The 23,703-nt window shown below is 36.1% G+C and overlaps 1 long non-coding RNA gene across 2 annotated transcripts in view; it reads left to right on the top strand.

Annotated features, from left to right (window-relative positions):
- The window catches only part of LOC139779076 (uncharacterized), a 67,459-nt gene that overhangs the window by 17,681 nt on the left and 26,075 nt on the right, over positions 1-23,703 (top strand). For both annotated transcript variants that reach the window (XR_011719799.1, XR_011719798.1), the window contains one exon: positions 18,528-18,604. This is a non-coding gene — a long non-coding RNA (uncharacterized lncRNA). The remainder of the gene's footprint in view (positions 1-18,527; positions 18,605-23,703) is intronic.

Genomic DNA, 23,703 nt, shown 5'->3' on the forward strand with positions numbered 1-23,703 from the left:
TATAGCGTCGTTCGTCGTGTCTCTCTCAATCGGGAGGGTATGGGAGGGGCTTCTTATGAACCGTGCGCGGGTACGAACTTTCCACTATCATCTCTTTTTCGGTACCCGGAAGGAATCCGCGAGTCCTTTGTCGTAGATTTAATCCCACCAACATTTACACGTTTCTATCTGTGCGGAAACCAACGAAGACGACGTTGCGCGACTATATAAGACAGCCCTATACATAGTTGGAAATATCTCGGAGTCAACCTCCTCATTTTCCTTTGCGCCTTTATAGTTGCTTACTTCGCCTCGCAGTTCCGTTCCTTTACAGAGTTTTGATGATTATCCTTGTTTTTGTATTTTTTATCGCGAAAATTTCCTGCTTAACGAGTTTGAACAAGTCGGATTATGGAGAACTGCGGTTAAGTCGTTATAAGACAATAAATATAGCTGATATAACAATAAGCCAACAATAACTGATATGAAGTTAACAATTTGTTATGCTAGGAGAGTTCTCTAGGTTCTCTAGGAGAGTGATTTATACTGCTGTACAGTTATGTTCTTTATTTATTGTTCAGGAATAACACTGTTCAACAAAAAATTTCTTTTTTTCGAACACAAGAACGAAAATAATCGTTTCTCGTAGTTTTTTGGACGTTGAATACGATCTTGTTTACCAAATTGCTCTAGCACGTCACAATTTAGAGAAATTTACAACTTTAATTGCAAATTTCTCACAATTGTGACATGATAAAGCAATTTAGTAAACGGGATCATATTCAACGTCCAAAAAATTACAGGAAACGATTATTCTCGCTCTTGTGCATTTTTTTTGTTAAACAGTGTAATTAGTTTGATTACAATTTGTTCATACGTATGGAGGATGTCTTGATGAAGTATTTCAGTATATATTTCACTTATCAATTTAGTTCTTAAATACCTATATATTTAAACGTATTAGAAAATTTTTGTTCCATTTAAAATTTAATATACTGTTAGAATTTTTCATCTTCAGAATTAATTGTAAAGATTAAAATTTTATAAGACTTTTATGATTGAATATTGGATCCATTATATTAAGAAAGTTGTAACTAAGTCATTGAGTATCACGAATAATCTGCTAAACGTTTTGCAATTATTTATTTAAAGTTAAAGGTTTTTAGATTTCTTAATATATAAATATAATGTTAAAATTTAACTCTGAAATGGCAAAATAAATACGGGTGCTAAAATTTAAAAAACAATTGGCTTACTAATTATAAATCTGAATTTCAAAATTAAATATAATATGATAGATAGATTGGATCTCAATTTAGAGATGTTCTTGATTCTGAATGATTTAATTTTCTTTCCATAATGTACCTATAATTGATCCAATAATTGATAAAAATCTTATTAACTCTCTCTAAATAGTAATTCTTTCTCTTTTTTATGTCCTTTTTATGTCTTTTTTATTTAATTATAGCCTCAAGGAAAAATATTAATTTTAAATTGATCGAAGAATGTAGGAAGGGAAAGAAAAGAATATAGTATACATTTTTTATCTCGAATATTAAATATTCTAAGTATTTTAATAAATTTTTCTGAACCAATCACTTACCAGTTTACCATAATAAAATACTCGCGATCGATGATTAAATGTACCATGGTCTGTCAGAAGGATCATAATGAAATAAGCTCGCGTTTGCTCAGTCTGTATGACACTCGAATTCGACCACGGGGTCGGCACGGGGTGGCATATGGCCACCGCCGATTCTCCTTTTGACATCTGTGTTGGCGCAACAATGGTTTCGAACAGTGGACCACGAGTGCTCGCGGCTACTTGACTTTTGTAATACAGTTACGGCCTCTCCCATCTTCCTTTTCTCTCTCCTGCTGTTACCTCGTCCTTCCTTGTCTATACGAGCCAATTCAAGTTAGGTCCCATTTCGGTCGAGTGAATGTTTGATTCGAGCACCATTCAGCTCCTCGTTTCCATCTTGTTCACGAGAATGATCGTCGTATTAATCCAATTTGGCATTAATTAAGCAGCCCGCTTCCCGCTGATTCAATCTATATCGCTTAGAGTGTCATTCGTTCAGAAATAATGAAACACTTAGCTTCCCTACGATTTGTACCATTAATATCGAATTTCTTATACGTTATTGTATACAAAATGTTACATTTATATCAAGCTTTTTAATAAGTTTACGGAGAAAATAGCAAAATGGTTTAATTATATTGAGAATTAGTTTTAAATAGATAAAAACAGACTACATATGTTTTGCATAATAAATTTTAAACTCTTTAACAAGATCGATTATTTATGAGATGCCCCGGGGACAATACTTTAGATATATGGATTTTTCTTCAAATATCGCCGATTCGAACAGCTGTGGCTAGTCACGTTAAGCAACGGCTGTCCGAAGGAAGTTCGAAATTCGAAGTTGTCGGAAATTCCACATAGATCTGGTATTCTATCGAAGGCGATCGCGCGGGCGCGCGCTTCCGAGGTTGCAACTTGGCGTCGAAATTTCTCTCGCGCCGCGCCGCCGAGAAATCGATCGCACGATTCGGCCACTTTGCCGTTAGATGTTATATCGCTAGACCTCTCCGCAAAATTACTAGCAAACTCGTAACATCGGATTACTACCGGGCGAATTCCGTCAAAACTTAACGGCCGAAATCGAATATCTAAGTCGGCGTACGCGATTTGGCAACTTCGAGACTCTGGACTGTAAGAGACGAATACCTGGTGTTTACATTGGAAATTATTGTGCAATTGATTGTATTTGATAAGCAAAACATAATAATATTAATATCAGTAGTGAAAAAGTAGTGCAAAAAGGTTGTCTTTTGTAAGGAAAAATTTTGGTTAATTTAATAGTCGTTAGTGAAATATGACACATAAGCTCGTTAAAAATCATTAAAACTTGAAAAAGTGTAAATATATACTTGATTATTTTTATACAAATATTATTAATTTTATTTGAAACTTCTTAATCTGCAATTTCGATTTATGCGCGAGGAACCATTCCTTTCTCAATTGTATCACTTTTTCAGATCCGTTCGAATTATATTTACCTCATACATGCAACAGAATATATATGTTCTGTATCTTATAGAATACCTATCTTCTATAAACACATATATATAATGTTAAATTAAGAGGATTAATCTAACAATAAATTAAAATTAACATGTATTATAAGAATATTTACTTGATGTAGTTTATCGTATTTGTTAAGTGAAGTTGAAAATGTTATCTGCGTAAGTAAAAATACACATGTGCCGACAAATCCCTTTCCTCATAATCTTGCAATCCTATTGAATGGGCCGAAAGCATCTTTCGCAACTTTGTATGTTTATGTCGTCGATTGCGCGCGAAAGATCGAGTCTTCGCATATGATCCGATTTCGTTTTGGATTCAAATCGGAATTTGTTTGAAGATGCGGAAGAGCTCTTCTCCGCTCGAGTTTCGGGGATTTCTGTATCACGACTAACGAGCCGCTAATAATTTCTGCTCTGCGGATTACGTCCGTAACAGGGAAGTGTTAATATTGTACTTAATACGTTAATATTGTAGTCTGGCAAATTTGTTAAAGATTTTATTACAAAATAATGAACTTTAGTGTACTATAGATATACTAAGGTTCATAAATGTCTTAACATTTCCGGAATCTAGGATTATTAAGTATTCTCGGTCGGATGGATAGTGTTTAGATATTCGTTATGGTTTAAAACTTTGTCTAACAGTTTCGCACAAGTTGATAGGTGTGTGAAAGATTAAACGCGCAAGATTAAAGATAAATAACATAAAATAAAATAACTAAATTAATCAATAGAAAATATAGCCCTGTATTTTTAATAGTTAATAGTCATAATAACAGTCTTAATAAAATCCAAATGCAATGTGCCCAACCAAAGAAATGTCTAACAACTCTGAGATCCTGAAAGCCCAAAGGCATTAATAAATGTTAGTGTATAGTAACTGCTGAAAAAGATAATTCCACAAAAAAGGAGAGATGCGTGATTGGGTGTCGAATAGAAAATCAATCGATGGCGATGGTTGAATCGAGACGTGTGTTATTTCACTCGAAATAATCTAAAACGGTACCTCTGAAGATCAATCGCGTTTGTCGTCCGTGGATGAAGAAGGTAGATGTGAGAATTTCAAAGAAAAGTTGGCGTACTTGCACTGAAAGGGAAGAGCGAATTGGAAATACAAGCGAATGGGGGAGGCGCGGCGTCTCGGATACTCGAGAGTACAGAGTAATGTGGGGGGGGGGGAAGGGGAGAGCGAGATTTATAAACCTGTATCATCGAGGATTAAGCTCGTTCCACATCGTGTAGACGTGCAGCGGGCTGGAAAGGAAGGCAAGGGAACGAATCGGACTTTAATGAGCGCCTTTAATCTATAATCTATCTCAATTCAAACACGAAAATTATACCGATATGTTGCCGAACTTTGTAATATTGACCATGAATTAATATTGTTAATTCACTAGAGAAAAGATGTCTTTTTTACATTTGTGTTATAACAGTGAATTTCATTATATTTTGATAAAAAAATGAAATGAGAAATATAAAAAAAAAAGAATGTGAAGATCTTCCAAAGATGACAGTAGCATTCAAAACGTTGACATTACAAGCAGTAGATATTGAATCGGGGCATATGCATTATTTATAGAAGTTATAATTTATGCATTTCAAGAATGTCGAGCCCTTTCTGCAGAGTCAACGATTCTTCGTTCATTTTGATCACAATTTAGATCAGAATGGACGCCGATTCCATCGAATTTTCGAAGGGCGGGGCAATGCGTCGCACTCGTAATCCGGAAGTGACGCCAGCGTCGTCGGACAACGCTTCGTGGAAGGGTATCACTTCGAGAAGGCTACCGCGAGAACAAATTGCAGAATGGGAGTACATAGGAGAGAGCATGCAACCTAAATTCCCGCTGAAGACCGGGACTTCCGGGTATTTGCATGCAACACATACATACGGCTATCGCAAAATTGCTGTCACATGACGAGTCACGCGGAGCCCAATCCGAAATCTCGGAGATACAATCCGCAGCAAAAGTGCTATGCAAGCTATATTCCATAACACCAAACTGAAAAAAACATATTTCCGAGATCAATTTTAGTCGATCAGTTTTACACAAATTGTCCCATAAACATGGATCCCATTTATATAATATAACTGTTTCAAATCCTTTTTGAGTTGCACTTTCTATGTATTATTATGGAAGGACGTCATTTTCAACAATTTATATAAATTTTATTCTTAGTATCCTTAATCTTTGATTTATTGAAATATCTTTCTGTTTTTAATTATAAAATGTCCCAAAATATAGAAAATGTCCCAAATTAGATAACATTATACTTAACTTTACTTTAACTTAACTTAACTTAACTTAACTTTAACATACATTATACTTAAATAAAACGTCATACATTATACTTCTTTAATTTGTCCACGTTTGAACACTCTATGTATCTTTTTAGAAATTAATTAACTAAGTTTGCACAGCAAATATAGATCTTTTGTCAGTTCTTTGAACAAAATTATAGGTAATTTTAGTTGAGAACTTATTGTTAGATATAAGATTTATATGCTTTATAGAATTTAGGTCGTTTTATATTTACATACATTTTATGAATAAATTAATTTTCTTTTCTTTCTTGATCTTAGAATTATAAAAGATTAATCTTTAAATAGATATACGATGGTTAATAACTCTGTAGAATATAAATAGAAGAGTGTTTAAATTAAATGAATGTATGAGAATAAAACAAAATGAAGATAAGTGAATACGAAATACCGGCTTTACTCGGAAAGTGTGAAAAATGAGAAAAAGATCTTGAACAAACGAAAAGCGTATTCAACTATTACAAGTAGCTAGACTATAAATTCTCGATCTGCTCGACACGGTGCTGCCGCGATATTTCGGTATTGTAGAACATAGATCGCGCGAATATATTAAGCAGGCCGTACACGCGAAAATCGTGTTAACCATCGCGCGATAAATTCCGGTAGCGGGCGGGCGGGCGATCGGGGGGTGTAACGGAGTGGCTGTACGATTATAAATTACCAACTCGCCGGCGATCTCTTTCTGCTAACGAATCGCGCGTAATTTGCTCCGCCCGCCCGTGTGCCAAGCGGTGTTGATACTTCTGAATAATGCAGCTTACATCGACTTGAGAGGAGGAGAAGCGCAATAGGTAGTGCTTGGACGGACTTGAATTACTGAGAGAGTTTGTCTAACAATAAGAAATATTCGAATATGTCTACGTAGTTTCAGATTAATGTCTATCATTAATTATAATTCATCTTCATTATCATATATTATATTATCTTATTTAGATATTGCATAAAATGTTATATTCTGAATGTTGGAAATCATATTTCTTCACTTAAACTGAAAAAAAATTATTACTCAACCGCTACAACTATTTTGTAGCTCCTTTTTTTAAAATTAACTATATAAGAAGTAAATGATTCACACATAAAGAGTGAAGAGAAGCTGTAAAGAGAGCTGGGAAGTCTATTTAAAGATTAAATGCAATTCCGACTGGTTTGCGAAACGGACGACGAGGACTACGATTTGTCATGCTTTCAGCATCGTTCCACTTGGATATGCCTTGTACGTTTAACACGGTTAACAAGAGAATTAAGTAAGACGTTATGCGACAGCGTGAGAGCTGGGGGATATACGGGTGAACTCATTTATCGTCGTCATCGTGTCGTTACGTTGATCCTGGCGTGTCGAATTCTTTCACGATGTACAAGCTGACTGGAACGAAAATTAATTCGTTCCGTTCAGTTTCGAGTTTTAGAGATCTGGATCAACAGTTTCCTATAAGTGGAGGATTACCTGGAAGGAAGCGATAAGCGCCAAGGGGGCGGCAGAAAGTATCGCTAAAACAAAATCAATTTTATTGAATAAATTAGAGTTTCTTTTTTATATATTTGTCATTATTGCGCATTATTAGTGCTGTTTAAACAATTATCTCGTATTTCTCATTTCCTTCCAGAATCGCCGGTTAAACTATCTCTTAGACGTCTGGCCGTAGAGACGGCAAGGGTATATAATTTAAGAGGCTAGGTTCTGGTACTATCGCGCGTGATTCCAATATTTGCGTCGTACTCGGCCCGGACTTCGGCCCGGGTATTGTAAGTCAATCTCGTCGAGAGTTCAATCTATCTTACGACAAGATGTCGATTGATGTCTGAAATCAGAGTTCTAGGGAGCTCGTGATGTGCGGCGCCGCTTCGAGGAGGACCTCGTGATCAAACAGCCGCAAGATTAAACTTGTATCGTGATTTAACTTAGTATTACGTGATACTGCTTGCTAACAAATTGCACCGATTTGCTCGAGAGGTGCATATTTGTAGTAGAAAACAAAAAGAAGATAGAACAATTTTATATTTTTTGTTGAAAAATATAGAAGACAGTAAGAATATTCTCTTACTTTACACGTTGATCAATACATATAAATTATTAAAAATAATATGTTAAAACGAACTAAACTTAATATTGTACATAATTTATACATTATACGTATATAATATATAAAATTTAATTTATTTTATTGTATATGCCGCGTAACATTTGAATATATTTTAATTTATTAAATTGAATTTCATTTAGTTTTAATATATACGTTGCGCGGAATATGATATCTGGAACGTGATGACTACGTCTCAAGTTTGCTTCATATCCACCCACGGTTTCCATATTTACATTTCGCTTACACAGATGGTGCATTAACCCTCGCCACATGAATTATGAGAGCATCATCTCTTCCACGCGACCGCAAATTAGTTTCAATTACCACCGAGAACAGGCTTTGATATGATAACAGCCAAAGCGAGTCATCGTGGTGATGCATCAAGTTACTACTCTAAATTTCAGGAAAGCACGCAAACAGCGTCAACAAACTTTTTTAAAAAATTATATCCTTGAAAAAGACGATAATTAGCCGTGGAACGTTTCGCTTGCAAAATAAAACTTGCAATAAATAAAAAAAAAACAGTTTGTGCGCTCTTATGTGAGAAATAAATTTACTAAAATAAAAAAAATTTAGCTTAATTTTAGTAAATCGCGTGTTTGCATGCAACTGTGAACGCGTTTTTTTAAAATAAGAAACTGTATGTATTTATTTGAACAACATAATTCTTTTATAAAGGAAATAATTAATTAATTATAACAAGTATTTACTACAATGCAGTTAATAATTATTGAAATATAATTTTTATTTTTTACTAATTAGTAATTTTCTAATTATATTTATTACTTTCAACAAAATGCATTTTTTCATTAAATAAAGAATTCATAAACTTTAAGAAGTATTTTGTATACAATATAGTCAATATTTATAGAGATATGAATCTTATGTTTTATAAGTTAACAATTTTCTAATAATATTTATTTAATTTAAAAAAATAATTTTTCTATAAATTATTTTTACCTATAAGTAAAAACTTTAAAAATTTTTTCTAAAACATATATAAATTGGCGTCCAAGCGCCAAGAGATATCCTTGTAGAGAGAGAGAGAAGGGATTCTTCCACTTATATATATACGAGTCTTACGACAGTGGACTCTGTGGTTTTCGCCTCGCAGGGAGTCTGCTTATATATTATGGTTGGATATATTTTAAATTTGAGAAACGTTTCCCATCATACGCCACCTAGCAGCGTCGCGCGTCGTTGCGAACTTATAGGATTCCGTCGAGTTAAAAATGCTTACAAATAAAATATTCTTTTCCTTTTTTTGTCGAATATATTAACTTTATTTCAGTATGCGTTTCCTTAAATGTAATAAATTGCACTAAAGAAAATATTTATTTCTTATAAGTACTCCATTTATTATTTTTATAACTTTGGAAACGTGAAATTAAGTAAATATTTATTAAAGTGCCATTTCTAAAATTAAAAGATTCGGATTTAGTATTTTAAAAATTCATTTACTATATTTCAATAACTATTACACTGTAATATAGTAACCTGAATTTGATTCAAGTAAACGTTTCAAGAAGAAAACATTTTCTGATTTTAATGCTTTAGTTTACTATAGTCAAATTAATAAGTTTTACATTTTAACATTATTTATTTAAATTAAGTAAATCTAATTTTAGTAAATATATTTACTAAAAGTAAGCAAATTTTTTTTTCAGTGCTCTTATGTGAGAAATAGTTGCATTAGCGTAAATTTTAAAATATTAGTAACTTAGCTCTGTAAAGTAAGTGAGAGGTAAAAACAATTTATAAAAAACGTAATAGCACATAAAAAGAAAGCTTAATATATTAAACTGTAAAAGAACCGATGATTCCGTGTAAATGTAGGTAATATACTTCCTGAAACGTGTGCTTTTCAGAAGTATACTCTAACGCAATTGGTCGTAGCTCTAAATAAGACATAAATATCGATGATATTACCTGCACATCACGCGAAAGCACATCTTTCACAAAATTGATCCTCACCATCAGCATCCAGCGCACGTCGAAACCACTCTCTAGCATCCTTCTGAAACGCGAAGCAGAAGCATCACCGGGTGTGAAGCTGCAAGCGCGAAGTCGGTATCTCTTTCTAGGACATTAACGCGCCGCTCGCGCAAGATGTAAATATCGCAATCATGGGCACGGGGAAACTTAACGGGGGCGGGGGCGGGGGGAGGGCGGCTTTCTCGAAATACGGTGGTACGTCGCGCGTGCGGCATCCCGACACGCTCGAACAGTCGGCGCGCTGGAGATTCGCGGACACGCGGAGCAACATAAATGCATTATTCAGGGAGAGGCGCCACGAGGCGCGGCACGGGGTGGCGGTAGTACACACACTCTACTGCGTTTACGTTACTTCCAGGAGATTAAACTTGCATGCGGCGCGCGAGCGAGCTATGAAGTATAGTCGCAGACGGCATGGCCGACATGCGACTTGCGCTCGGACAATGCACCGGACCGGTTTCGGATGTTGTTGCGTACCCTTTTTCGACCTTCCCCCCATGCTCTCTCCCAGGGGAGAGAGAAAACAAATTTCGATTTTATTACGTATCGCGAACGCGCGCGCGCGCGTTACGTGTGTTTTAATAGAAAACAGATGAAGCTGCATGCTCCTTCGTGCTCCTTCGTTTTTATACACAACAAAAATGAAGAAAAGTGGATTATAAGGATAAATTTAACAAATATATATGATACGATGAGTATGAGGTGTGACAACGAGATGGGTTTACGATAAAAAGTACACAGGAACGATATGCAACAGCCTGATAATGCCTGAGGAAAGTTTAAACCTAATTATATGAAGCGATATAATGTTTACGGTTATCCACAATGTTAATCCCGCTGTAGTTTCCAATTTCGCATCGGACGTTAAATTTCCACGTGTAGGTATATTCCACGAACGTGACGCGCACGGACTCCGCTTTGTTTCGGAAACCGATATCGCACCGCGGCCGGTAGCAGGGTAGCGCAGCACGTCCCCTTTAACCCATTAACCCAAATAATTGGCGATTCGCCAGGACCGGCTAGGACGCGCATTCTGGGCCTGATGTATTGCTCGAAACCGCGTTAACTTCGCCGCTTAAGACCAATCCCACCCCGCAACAGCAATTCCATTAAGTACAATTGTAAGCGTAAGCGATTGCCCGCTCGATCGTTGACATCTTAACGTCGTGCTTAGACACATGGCGCATATTTTGCCCGCAATTTGCCGTCACATAGACGCGATGCATTGCATCAATGTGTACAAAACATCAGTTACCTAAAATTTCAACTTCATGGAGTATTTTTATAAATGTATCGTGATAACACAGTTTAATAAAAAAAAAGAACTCCCTGAAATCATAACTTCTTATAATTTTCTTAATGCTGAATATAATTTTGCTCCCGGAAATGCTTTATCACGTCATAGTTTTTGAGATATTTCAAATTAAAGTGTAAAGTAGTAAAGAGGGTTATTTTAATATAATTTATCATGCCACAGTTGTGCGGTATATGACGTGCTAAAAAAGTTTCACCCCCTTTAAAACTAAGTTGGAACTATCAATCCTTAGAAGAAACTTGTTGTGAAGATTAAGATTAATAAAATTTTTATGAACAAAGATTAGATCTATTGCGTCACAGGAAGCTTGTATATTAAGAAATACATGCAATCTGCTACCATGTATTAATTTTGTTATATTCAGCATTAAGAAAATTATAAGAAGTTATGATTTCAGGGAGCTTTGTTTTTCTATTAAACTCGTGTTATCACGAGACATTTATAAAAATACTCCATGAAATTGAAATTTTAGGTAACTGATGTTTTGTACTATTAAAAATAATTATTCTTTGTGTGTGTGTGTGTGTGTGTGTATGTGAGAGAGAATAATTTGAAAAAAGTTATTTTCTTTCTGTGTACTATTCACACGTCGCATTGAAGTAATATGCTCCAGTTTTTACGAAATGTTCGCATTTTTTTTCTTTCAGGAAAAATTGCACTGAATTAAAAAAATTATGAAAAAAATGCTGTCAAATTAAAACTCGAGACGCGATCCCGCGATGCGTAATACATCACGAGTGTGCTAGCTCTTATTCGAGAGAATATCGCGGGGAAATCGCGTCAATTAACCGAGACCCGATCTGAAACGCGGGAGCGACATTGATGGCGGACGACGAATTCGCGTTTAGAATGATTTATCGTTCGTCCGGGTATATATCGGGACGTGCCACACGTGCGAGCAACGATTACACGTGTGCGTGGAAGTCCGCTACGAGTCCGTATATGAGCGGAGAGTCGTTAGACAGACGGTGGTAGTGGTGTTTGCGCGTCAGTAAGGCAAGGAGCTGGCTCGTCTTGACGTCGTGACGAGGGTTGAGGGAGGGCGGACGTAATAGCGACAGTGATGACGAAGTAATGGAGCCGAGGCTCGCGGAGGATTCGTGGAGATCTCATCGTCGGGGCATGCATGGGCTCGATTCCATCTCGTACCTCAGATCACGAATGCACCAAAGTCGTTTTGCATTCCGGTCGAATCGGATCAATATTCGTTCTTCGTTCATAGGGTGACCTGAAAGAAACAAAGTATTTTGGATCACGGATACAATACTATTTTTGCAATGTTATTTAAATTATCTAGACTAAAATAAAATGCTCACTTGTGTACAACGGCATATTTTATGTACGCGTATCGTTTATTTGAGCTTAAAATGAGTATAATTCAAGCTACGCAATCGATTTATTTATGAAGTGACTGGAATACCGGAGATTGATAAGGCAGCAATGTTACTGTTTTTCGATTTCGACGGTATGCGCATTTATGTAATTTGATAATTCAATCAATTATGTAAACGCGTAGCTTCGAAAACGCGTATTGTTAGTTGTATAAATACTTTATGTCATGGCGCAACTGACTCGCATTTTGTATTCGGATCAATTTGACAAGTATCGCTGTTTCACCCATAAACAATGAAAGGTTATCTTCATAATTATTTAATTATGAAGCTAGATGAATATTTGATAATTCGTTTACGAAAAAGTTTCAGAACATATACTAAGGGACTTATCAATGTATTGACGCTGAATCATAGATAACATCGTTAAGTTCAAGAGATAAGATGGTAATAAGTTATCTAGTAAAAAACTTTTCAAAGTTGACATGAAAGTTTCGTTATTTTTTTACTATTAAAATAGTTCTTTATTATTTTCACTTTGAATGTTGTTAAAAATATTTTTCCTCCTTCAAAAAATATATACAAAACCTAATATGTATAAAATAATATAAACTAATTTAAGTTTCTTAATTAAAGAATTTCTTGAGTTAAAAAAATTATTTTTTATTTTATCATCTATTGATGTGAAAAGCTTTATTTAATATTTACCTATTTATTTAGTATTTATTTAATATTTGTCTTAGAAAAATTATGGAATTGTTTTGTGAAATTTTATACTTATAAGATTTGTTAAGTTAACTTAACGAATTTCATAAATATGAAATTTCGTTAAGAAAATTAACTGCCCTTAAAAATTTATTAGAATTTATGATCTCTCTTTTTCGAAGTTAAACACCACATTAATATAAGACAAAGTCTCTTTAATATAAGACAAAGTCCCTCTTGCGCAAAGCTGCTTCATTACTTTCTCTCTCTGTCTCTCTTTCTCTCTCGCGAATTAGTAGGATGAATTTTCCCACAGTGAAAATTTGCCACGAAACCTTAATAAGACTAGTTTCGGAATCCTTTATTCTCTGCGGAGTTTGCCCGCCCATTTTCCTTCCTCCATCATCGTCTACTTGCGTTTTTCGACGATGAGTGAATCATCCCTCGACCACCTCGCCCCCCGAAAACTTCGTTCCGCCTTTAGCAGTGGCGTTCCGGGTATAAGCGTTATTCCCCCAGCTCGTAACTCGATAACTCGATAACTCGCCTGTTATCCGCAAGGTGCCGAGTAAATTTAAGAGGCCGCTTAAAATTCTACGCCTCCCTCCAATGAGGTCCCCTCGAGCCGATAGATAGATCTCGACCGATTCGGACCGTTAGTTACCTCGAAGAGATTCTTTACGAGAAGTACAGGAACTTCGTTCTTTTCCCATGTCTTATGAGACCATCAGATATTACTATAAGATGTTTTGTCATTCTTTTCTTCTCAATATTTCGATTGGTAATGAAATGAACAGACAAGATATGAGAAATAAGAAATACAAACGATCTTCCGACCAACTTATTACTATACATATATCGATAATTTGATCACCATATAAGATTAATTACAAATTATTATTTTAACTATATCTTTCTGTCTATAGTTACATATAATTTTTTAATTTTAATATAATGAAGTACTAAGAGAAAATTAATTTAATACTGGATGAAACACGTTTGCAGCTAAAGGAATTGTCGAAAAGCAATTCCTTCACAGATCTGACTCGGCAGTCTATAACTCCGCGAGTCGCGCTTGTCGGATTCGATGTAGCGGCAAAGCGATTCCTCGACGAGGAGCGCTAGCGGAAAAGAAAACGGCGCCACGACGCTAGTAGACGCTGTAAATCACCGTCGAGGATTTACCGATCGCCGAGATGGCTTGTTCCGATTTTTGTCTCGTGACACTTATACGGGGTGTCCCTTTTATTACAGGCTCCTTTGTTGATTTCGATAGATTTTTCTCAACAAAGATGTCAGGACAGTTTTTTTGAATAATTAATGATTAGAAATAAGAAAAGTACCAATTGAAATATTGAGAAGGAAAGAATGACAAAACAAACTTTAGTAATCTCTGTTGGTCTCATAAGACAGGGGAAACAAACGAAGTGAGTTCTTGTACTTCTTGTAAAGAAAGAATCTCTTTTGAGAATTTTAAGTTTTAAAGAAGAAAATGACAGTAAGATGTTTTTTTAAATAAATTCCAAGCTGACTTTAAAATAACAAAATTTGAAACTATTTTACTTTGATGGCTGCTATAGTGCTGCTACAGCCGGAATTTGAATTTTCAGTTTTCTATTGACAATGTATTGATAAAATATTCATTTACAGTGCAAACAGTATTATTGACGTACAATTTATTGGAATTAATGCCGATGATAACAATCGAAGAGGTAATCGAATGGAAGAGCCGTGCCTGGCATTTATTATAACATTTTAAGATATCAAATTTGAAGGCTTGGTTGATGGCCTGGCTAATGCAATTTAACGTATTGACGCATATTTATATGTGCATGCGATTTCATCAAACAAACGTTGCGCAAATAAATTTGATAGTGCTCGCGATATGGAATATAATAATTCACTTTCAGGTTGCATTAATTTTTGTTGAATATCCCGTAACGAACTTGACATTAAACAAAAAGACAATAGATAATTAAGGATTTTATTTTAAAAAGATTTTATTTTTAAAAGTGTTATTTATGTATTGTTAAACATACGCACACATTTACAAAACATATTAAAAATATAAAAACATGCAAAAAAATTACAAAAGTAAGGTAGGTATAAATAAAATTCATTCAATTATGAACAAGATACGTATAATAAAATATTAGGTATAATTTTAAATTAGAAATTAAAAATACAAAAATTATAGTATTATTTCTCTTTAAAGAATTATGTAATGAAACAATTAATATTAGAATGTGTGTGTGTAATTTAAGAGAGAGAGATAAAAAATTATTTATTAAAATAATCCATCAACATATTTTATATATGATAGTTCTACAACAGTTATGGAGCACAGTTTTGCAGTACATTATAACCCATAAAACAGACCGATAAAATGACATCGAACTTAACAATGCGTAGAGAGCTCGCAGTAGTGTAATATTTGTCAGCTCTTTTTAAATCGGGTCTCCGATTGGAAACTTTACATGTCGCCTCGATATACTTAAATCGATTTAAGAGACATCGGTGGCGAATCGCACGGTGGTCCTCCATCGTTGGTCGATAATAATGTCCGGAAAAACGCCGAGGGCGATATAATAAATCGAAAACCCACTTGATATAAGTGTGCTCGTGTGCCACCCACGCACACGTACAGACAAACGCAGCCGTCCACTCTCAACGACGAGAACGTTTAACTGCATTCCAATAAATAACTTTTATGTGAACCGCGGCGTCGTTCTCTCGCCGAAGATTTAAGAACGGCAGTAGTTTAGGAGACAAGTTCTGGGGGGTGATTCGCTCCGCGAGCTCCCTAATTTCTATTTCCGCCATGACGTCACGTTTTCTCTCATTCCCGCAAGCATCCCTTGAGCGTCGCGGAAGTCGTTACGTGGTCGCATGAGGGTGACTTTTGTGTTCCGTGACGATGACCGCGTTTTTTTCTCTCATACTCTCGTTTCGGCGGGATGTCTCGTTATCACCGCGTCAATGATTAATAGCGGAATAATTTTCGTAACGAAACTACATTAAATATATTTGGTAAGAAAAAGAATAAGTAGTACTTCGTAAATCTTCGAATAATTTCGACAGAAGAGATTTAGTAGTCATCCTGTTATTCTCATTGTCCTCTTTGAAACAAAGTTTTATATAAAAAAAGGATTTCCTAAAAAATGCTTTTACGGCGATTCGTTTACCGAGTTTACAGGATGTCACGGTATTGTCGAAATGGAAACTTGGCCGTAGTGTAAATAACGCCGAGAGGACGATTGATTGAAGTGAGTGATGGCTAGTTTCGTTTTAGTTTCGCGAATGATGGTTAGATTTCGATAAACGAATCGGGAACGACCGTTTGTCACATGGAGTCGGCTATTTGGGAGAAAGAACGTTGCGGATATCTTTTTTTATGATACTGTTTGATTGATCGTAATATAAAAAATATATAGAAAAATATTAAGAATATTAAGCACATGTGATCAAGGTTCGTCATTGTTATTGAGAAGTTAAAATTGTATAAAAAATGATTAAAAATGATTAAATATTATTTTCACAACATCTCCATGGAAAGTTCGACTTTCCATGTCTGTAGAGAGGGTCGAAATTGGCCACTCTCGGGGCGAGAGGGGCTCTCTACAGGCATGGAAGTCGAACATTTCCGTAAAGGTGTTGTGAAAAATATCGTGTGCACCTCGGGTCGAAAGCTTTTTCAGACTCGTGTGATTTGCCGCCCTCGCCTTCGGCTCGGGCCGAACTTCACACTCGTCTGAAAAACGCAACTTTCTCCCCTTGGTGCACAATATACCATTTTATTTTAGAAGGACCTATTTTTGTTAAATTATGTATTATTATTTGACTTTTAATTTCTAAATTTGCAAGAGAATAGTAAAAAAATCACTTTTTGCGGTCACGAACGACGTGCGACTCTACCATTCGATTAATTATTCGTATTCGTAATTTGATATTCCGCGCGCGCGACCCAATATTCGTGCATAGCCGCGAAATAACGACCGAATGGTTTCCAAACGCCGCGAACAATAAACCGGATTAACGTCGCTCCATTCTTGCGGCAATTAATGTACTAGTTTTGTCGCAGGTATAATGCAGAGGTGTTAGTAATATGGAAACAATTAGTTAAGGGGGCAATCGCATGGTTGATCGAAAAAAAGGCTTGGTTGAGATAATAAAAAAAATGGTCGCCTCGACCAAGTGCCTTGATTATATATGCGCCAGCTGATATCTTGGTCACATATACCAACGGCACTTGTTTATACTGCCATAGTTGGAGCAACCATAGTACTTGGTTATACTGCCGTAGTTGGAGCAACCACAGTACTTGGTTGGACCATCCAAAAGAAATTGGTAACACACATTGGTGATTTCCCTTTCTTCCGTTCGTCTGCGACGACGGCGGCGATGGTGACGATGACGATGACGACGACGACGACGAAGATTCGCGCGGTCGGCACCGAATCTTCGTCGTCGTCGTCGTCATCGTCATCGTCACCATCGCCGCCGTCGTCGCAGACGAACGGAAGAAAGGGAAGCACTCGTGTCAAAAGTCTTCGATTGCGGCGATGCAACCGGCGATCGCGGGACGGTAACCACGACAATGATGATGACGGTGACGATGACGGCGCGCTGGAAAACGTCGACGAGCCCCTCGGGGCTCGCGAGCGTCGCCGGGAATCCGGGACGTAGATTCTCCGCTGGCCGCCGCGCGTTGAAGGTTAGATTAGGTTGGTGAAGGACTTCGCGGGTCCGCCGGCGATTCCCGCCGCGCTTCCGTTCTCCAAGATACCGTTCGCGTTTCACCGCGACCGATACCCGCACACGACGCCGATGAGAAAAATCGTCAACGACGACGCAACGACAGGTCGAACGACATCCGCGTAATGTCAGCACGTTCAGTCTTCGACTGCAGTGCAGCCATGCTGCCATGGCTTAATTCACCAAGAACTTGGTTAAACTAGCTACGGTCAGCTACGGTAGCTGGTTTGTGAGAACTAATTTCTGGGTGACCAATCAGAATACAATTTCTTGGTTACCTAAACTAATTGTGTTGATTATAAGCACCAATAGTTCCTACCAAATTTGAATCGTGAAAGAAATTAAGTGTACATGGTTACGGCAACCAAGTCAAAGGTTGTAGTTACCAATATATATGTAACCAAGAAAAACTTGGTAAATTCAACAAAGCCTTTTTTTCCGTGTGTAACGATTAATGTGATTACGAATTTTATATCTTTGTCTCAACTATGAGATAGAAATTCAAATATAAATCAACTGTGGTGGCGGGAAAGTGGCTCAACAGCATCACAATTAATTGATCAATTCGAAGTTGAATTATTGAGACAACGATTCCAGGAATTCTTTATCTCTTTAATCGAAACTTTTATCGGGTTGCGCAATTAAAAATAAAATACAGCGAAATGAAAACGTATTGACTTTGCTTCTGGTTATCGATTGCTTATTTCAAATATTTATTTTTTTATATAGTTTTTAATAAACTTGATAACTTCGCTTGCATACTTTTTCTCTAAACTTTTTAACAGATAAAATTGTTTCTGTTTATGAATTAGTTAATAGATTAGTTTTTATATTAGAACAGAAGAGAAGGAGAAACCGTTTTTTTATATGTTGTTATTTTTAAAAGTTGATTTTGTTTTAGCTTTATTAAATTTATTACTAATTCTGGATTTTATTTGTTTTCTTTTTAGGTGGTCTAGTGATTTTATCCAGTAGTGCATAGAAAATCGGTTAATTCTATATTTGTGGCGACGACTGGAGATTTTGGGTAAGTGATAAAATTACTATATAATTATAACGATGTTAAAGTGTAAAAATAGTAGGAGAATCGGAATTATTTTAAAGAATCGAAGAGAGAGATATAATATATATCCCATTCCTTTATTCAAACAAACGATTTGAATTAATAATATAATAATATACATGTATAGTATAATTATTTAAACGAACAAAGGAGCCATGGATAGACATTTATAATTAAGTTTTTTTTAATCTGTTATTTGTCAAATGAGATTGAGATTTGCCCCTCTTCCCTTCGATTCCCCGTCGCGTCGGCCTCCATTATTGTTTTCCGGCTGTGGACATGGCGAAGGAAAAGCAGACGTCTATTCGTGAGATGCGCGGACGAAACATCTGGCCGAGGAAATTTAATTTCTAAGCTTTAGCTCTCTGCACTCTCGCTTAGCGCTAATTCCTCGCCCTTTGTAACTCGATAAAAATCGACAGTCCCCTGTCACGCCTCCTCTTAGTCTCTGTATCAGAGAGCAAAAAAAAATGAAGGCGAAAAGGCGATAACCTTTGCCAGTTCCCTTTTCCACACTGATTGGAAATGTTTGTCTCCGAATCGATCTATGATCCAAGTCTGCTCACCATCCTCCTTCTACCATCCACTGCCTTCAGCCACTGGAATTTTCCTCGTACTGCGAAAAGCTCTTTCCTACCGAGAACGCTTCGATCGGTCGTAGGAACAGCTTGCCAATTCTCTCTCTCTTTCTCTCTCTCTCTGTCTTTCTCTCTTTCATTTATTGGCGGTTTCTGCTGAAAGCTCGAATCGAAAGTGTAAGGAGGAGAAAGAAAAAAAGGAAGGAAGAGACGAGAAAGAGCAGAAAGATTACGGATGTTTGAAACTTATTTGTGTTAGGTTCGAGAGAGAGCCGCGAGTGCCGGTATCAATTGAAACGACCGTCAATGTCGTCTTGGTTCTGACGTTGTTTTTGAATTTCTTTACGTCTTAAGTTTTACGAATTTCCCATTTCCTCCGGGTCTCGATTTAGTGTGTTGCGTTCTGTTGCCGGGATAACTATTTGTAAAAGAAAAGCTCTTGTTTTATGTAGGAAGGAAGATAGAAATACGCGATAAGAAGAACATAAATAGATTAATTTGGAATTATCTAATGAATAATAAAATTAATCATATTAAATGAGTCATGACCGTTATAACAATCGAGTAAATAGACATGTATCAATATACGGTCGGGCTAGATCTTTTTATACCTAATAATAATTTATGTATATTTTTGCTTCGTAAATCACGCGTCGTTACTGTCTCGAATCGCAGTCTGAAATTGAAGCTAGAATAGTACAATCACATAATTAAATTGATTAATAAAATTAATATATTGAATTAAATGTTACATATTTACTATATTTATATACGATTGCAGTATTAAACATACTGTCCTTTTAAATCGTGCAATTATATGTATGTCATAAAACGATTTTAGGAATGAAAGAAAGCAAAAAGTACATAGCGACCTAGATTTCTGAGATCCTTTCCCGAACCAGCAAAAGCTGGAAGACGCGAAACACATCGAATAGGACGAACCGTCCGGAAGAGTGCATTCGCTTTTACGCGGGGATAGAAAGCGCTAGAATTTTCATCAAAAGCACTGTTTGCAAATAACGAATGAAGATAAAAAGTGAAATAGAAAGAGAAGAGGAGGCTAAGGGAGAAGGGGAAAAAAGAGAATTTAAAAAGAACGACGTAGGAAAAAAATTAATTTTTCCGCGCGTGACATCCTTTGAGATAGCTTTATAGCGAGAATTCCGCGGACGCAGTCACCTCCGGCGAGGCCTTTGCATTCCTCCCTCCCTCCCTGCTTCTGCCTGCAATCCCCTTTACGCTGCTGTTTTTTCTTAATGATTCGAAGGGGTCATCCCTTCTCGCCCCCGGGCCGACTAATGTCTTTGTCATGTTGACTGTCGACAAATCGCCCTTTGAAGCGAGGTCTCATCCTATTCTTTCTATATCACCCCTCGTATCCTTCTCATCTTCCACCCTCATTTCCCCTTCGCACGCATAGATACGTCATTTCTTTTTAGAGTGCCCGAAACTAGGCTTTTTCGTACAGAACGAGAAGGGAAACGGAAGAAATGTAGGACGAAGGTGGAAAAGCCCGTGGAAAAGGGAGCGTGGAGTTGGTATCACGCGCACCCGCCGCGAAAAATCTCCACCCTTATTTCCAGAAGGCAGCAAGCAGGAAATCAGCAGCGGGCGAATGGCTGGAATCAGATTCTACCGAGCCTTCCTTCTTCTTTTTTTTCCTCTTTCCTTTCCGGGGCGGAGTGTTTAAAGCCCGTGAAATGGGCCGTCTCCCTCTCCTCCCTGCTTCCCTCGCTCTGGTTCGCCGATTTTCTTGCTCTCTCCCTTTCGCTTTCGCTCGCCCCGCAGGCTGAACTTCGACGCAGGGGATGCTCCTCGCTAATGGCTAGTAGTAGTTTCTTCCGAGGCTCGAAGGTTTTTTTGGAGTACCGAACTTGCGGTTGCCGAAAATTTTAATTGCGCCGCCGGCTAGAACCTCGCCTTTTATTTCGTATACGCGTTACTCGATGTTTAAAATGTACGAGATGTTTCACAATAAGTTTTACTTCGAAATTCTTGATTACAAGAAAAAATTATTACGGAAAAGAAGACACTCTCTCTCTCTTTTTATTTCTCACTGAAATGTAAATCTACGAATATTTCTAATATTCTAAAAATATGCTCTTAAAATATTGTCGAAATTTTAAAAATTCTTATAATTTTTAATATCTTTAAAATATATAATTTTTTTCAATTTTTAAATCCTTTCTGCTCTTTTTTCACATTTGAACGAAGCGAGATTATAAAAATGATCATAAAAAAGTAAAATATTTGAATCCAATACAAGGAGAAATTAGATACATCTATCAAGTCCGGTATCTAGGTATTATCAAAGTGTTGAGAAATATTAGTTTTCTGTCCATTAGAACACAGTATCCTTCCAATTACAGTCGACCAGGTCCGAATCGTAGGTTCATCGACCTCAGAATTTCGTATCGGCCACGGATATTGTTCTGAAATAACGCCTGCCTCCTCAATCCATCTCCGCGGCGGCCATGATCGATTGTGTTTAAGTCAGACGAAGGAAAGAGACGCGGATAATACCGCCCGCCGTTCTTAAATTCCGATTTATATTTCAAAGTTTTACAAAATAACGATTCGCGCTTTGGATCTTATAGTTTCCTTCTTGTATTCCTCTTTTCGTTTGTCAACCATTACTTATAATTTTAAAGTTACAATATAGAAACCTATTTTTTTCTTTCGAAATATTGATTTATTATATAAACAGATTTCACTGTTATTATATATCATTTATATATTTTATTATAAATCACTCTTATACATATATATGTTCTCTTTTTTACACACACACAAAAATAAGAAATATTATTCATGCACAGAAATATAGATTTAATCTAATTTATTTTATTGTATAATTGTATGTATGTTTCTTAAATTCATAAAAATAATTTGTGCAATATAGAGAGTTAATTAATTTTTTATATTGATTTAAATTCAATACGTAGATTAACGAGGTATACACAGTTATTAACGAGGGATCTAAATTTTAACAAAAATTGTTTTATCAATTAATTTCGGTCTGACAAGCCAAAAATAAGCGTCGTTTGTTTGAATTCCGCTTTGTGCACTTTTGTAGGATAAAATGGAGAAAACACGAAATCCGATAACAGCTGATGTCCAATTAATTCAAAGTTGATCGTATTTATTTCCGTAGTACTTTTATCAGAGGTATCTTTATTTTTATTTCACTGAAACAATATTAGCCAAGCCATTTTGCGTGTTTAGGCAACTCAGTTGCATGGAAATTTATTTACATTTTTTTTCATTAAATACCCTTTAAATTTAAATGCTTAATAAGTTATTTATCTTTAATAATATTATTATGTTATTTCATAAATATGTAATTTTTTATTCTTTTTTTACTGCTTTTGCAATATTAATTAATTAAACATTAAATAAAACATAATATTAATTAAACAAAACAATCGAATAAAACGAAATTAATTAAAGTGAAATATATTTATTTTCAAAAGAATAACTTTCATAGAATATTATATTGCAAGTTTCAATTTGTGGTCTCTTTCTTTCACTAGGGCAGTAAGTGTGAAATAGGACTCAACGTAATATAATGGTTTAATTTTGAATAATGATTAAATTGTAACTGCTAAACTTTTGATGTTATGAATTATATTGTGGATATATGCATATTTTAATTAATAGTAATATACCGATGACTTATCACGTTTAAAAACGAAAAGATTGATATATTTTTCTGGTCAACTATGGTCAGCATGCAGATCGAACGGAACGTTTGATCGGCTGTAGAAACTCTTCCGAAAGGGAAAAATTGCGGTAGATATTCCAGTCATGCATATACTATGCGCATCGATCGGATTGTGAATAGAAACGCCGTAGCTAAATCGCCAGTCGAGCAAAAATAGCGATCGGGTATGAAATACTTTCGCCATTACTATCGCGCGACATAGACATCGGCCAGGTATATAGCATCAGAGATCGCACGAAATATCGGAATACCGGAACCGAACGAGATGTGGAATAAATATTCCACGCGGAGAGTTACAGCTACCGGGCTTGTAATCCCTAACGAACCGAAAATATCCATATTTCCGACCGATCGGAAAAGCGTCGAAACGTCGCTTCCTCCATTAGCGAATCGACCCGATCGAATATCGCAAAAGTCGAATGCCGGAGACCGACGATTGAAGCGTGAACAACGTTGTCGAAGCCGGAACAACGATGTAATCGACTAGAAGGTAGAATCTCCGTTATCGGAAGCCCCATTATTTGAATGTCCAACTATTTCAATATTCCGTGTTCTGTTAGCCGAACGGAATAGCTATGTGTATTAGACTATCTCCTTTCCTGTTAAAATAGGAATATTTTACGCAATTTATTTTCTAGAGATGAAGATACGTATATTTAGTTTTTGAATTTGTGACATTATTACGAGAACTGGGAGGGTTTTAAGCTTAAAAATTGTTGCATAACAAAAAATATATAATGACATGACATAACGAGAACGTA

This window comes from Temnothorax nylanderi, unplaced genomic scaffold, assembly GCF_030848795.1.
Source record: "Temnothorax nylanderi isolate EJ_2023f unplaced genomic scaffold, tnyl_v1.0 TNYL_tig0208_pilon, whole genome shotgun sequence".
NCBI lineage: Eukaryota > Metazoa > Arthropoda > Insecta > Hymenoptera > Formicidae > Temnothorax > Temnothorax nylanderi.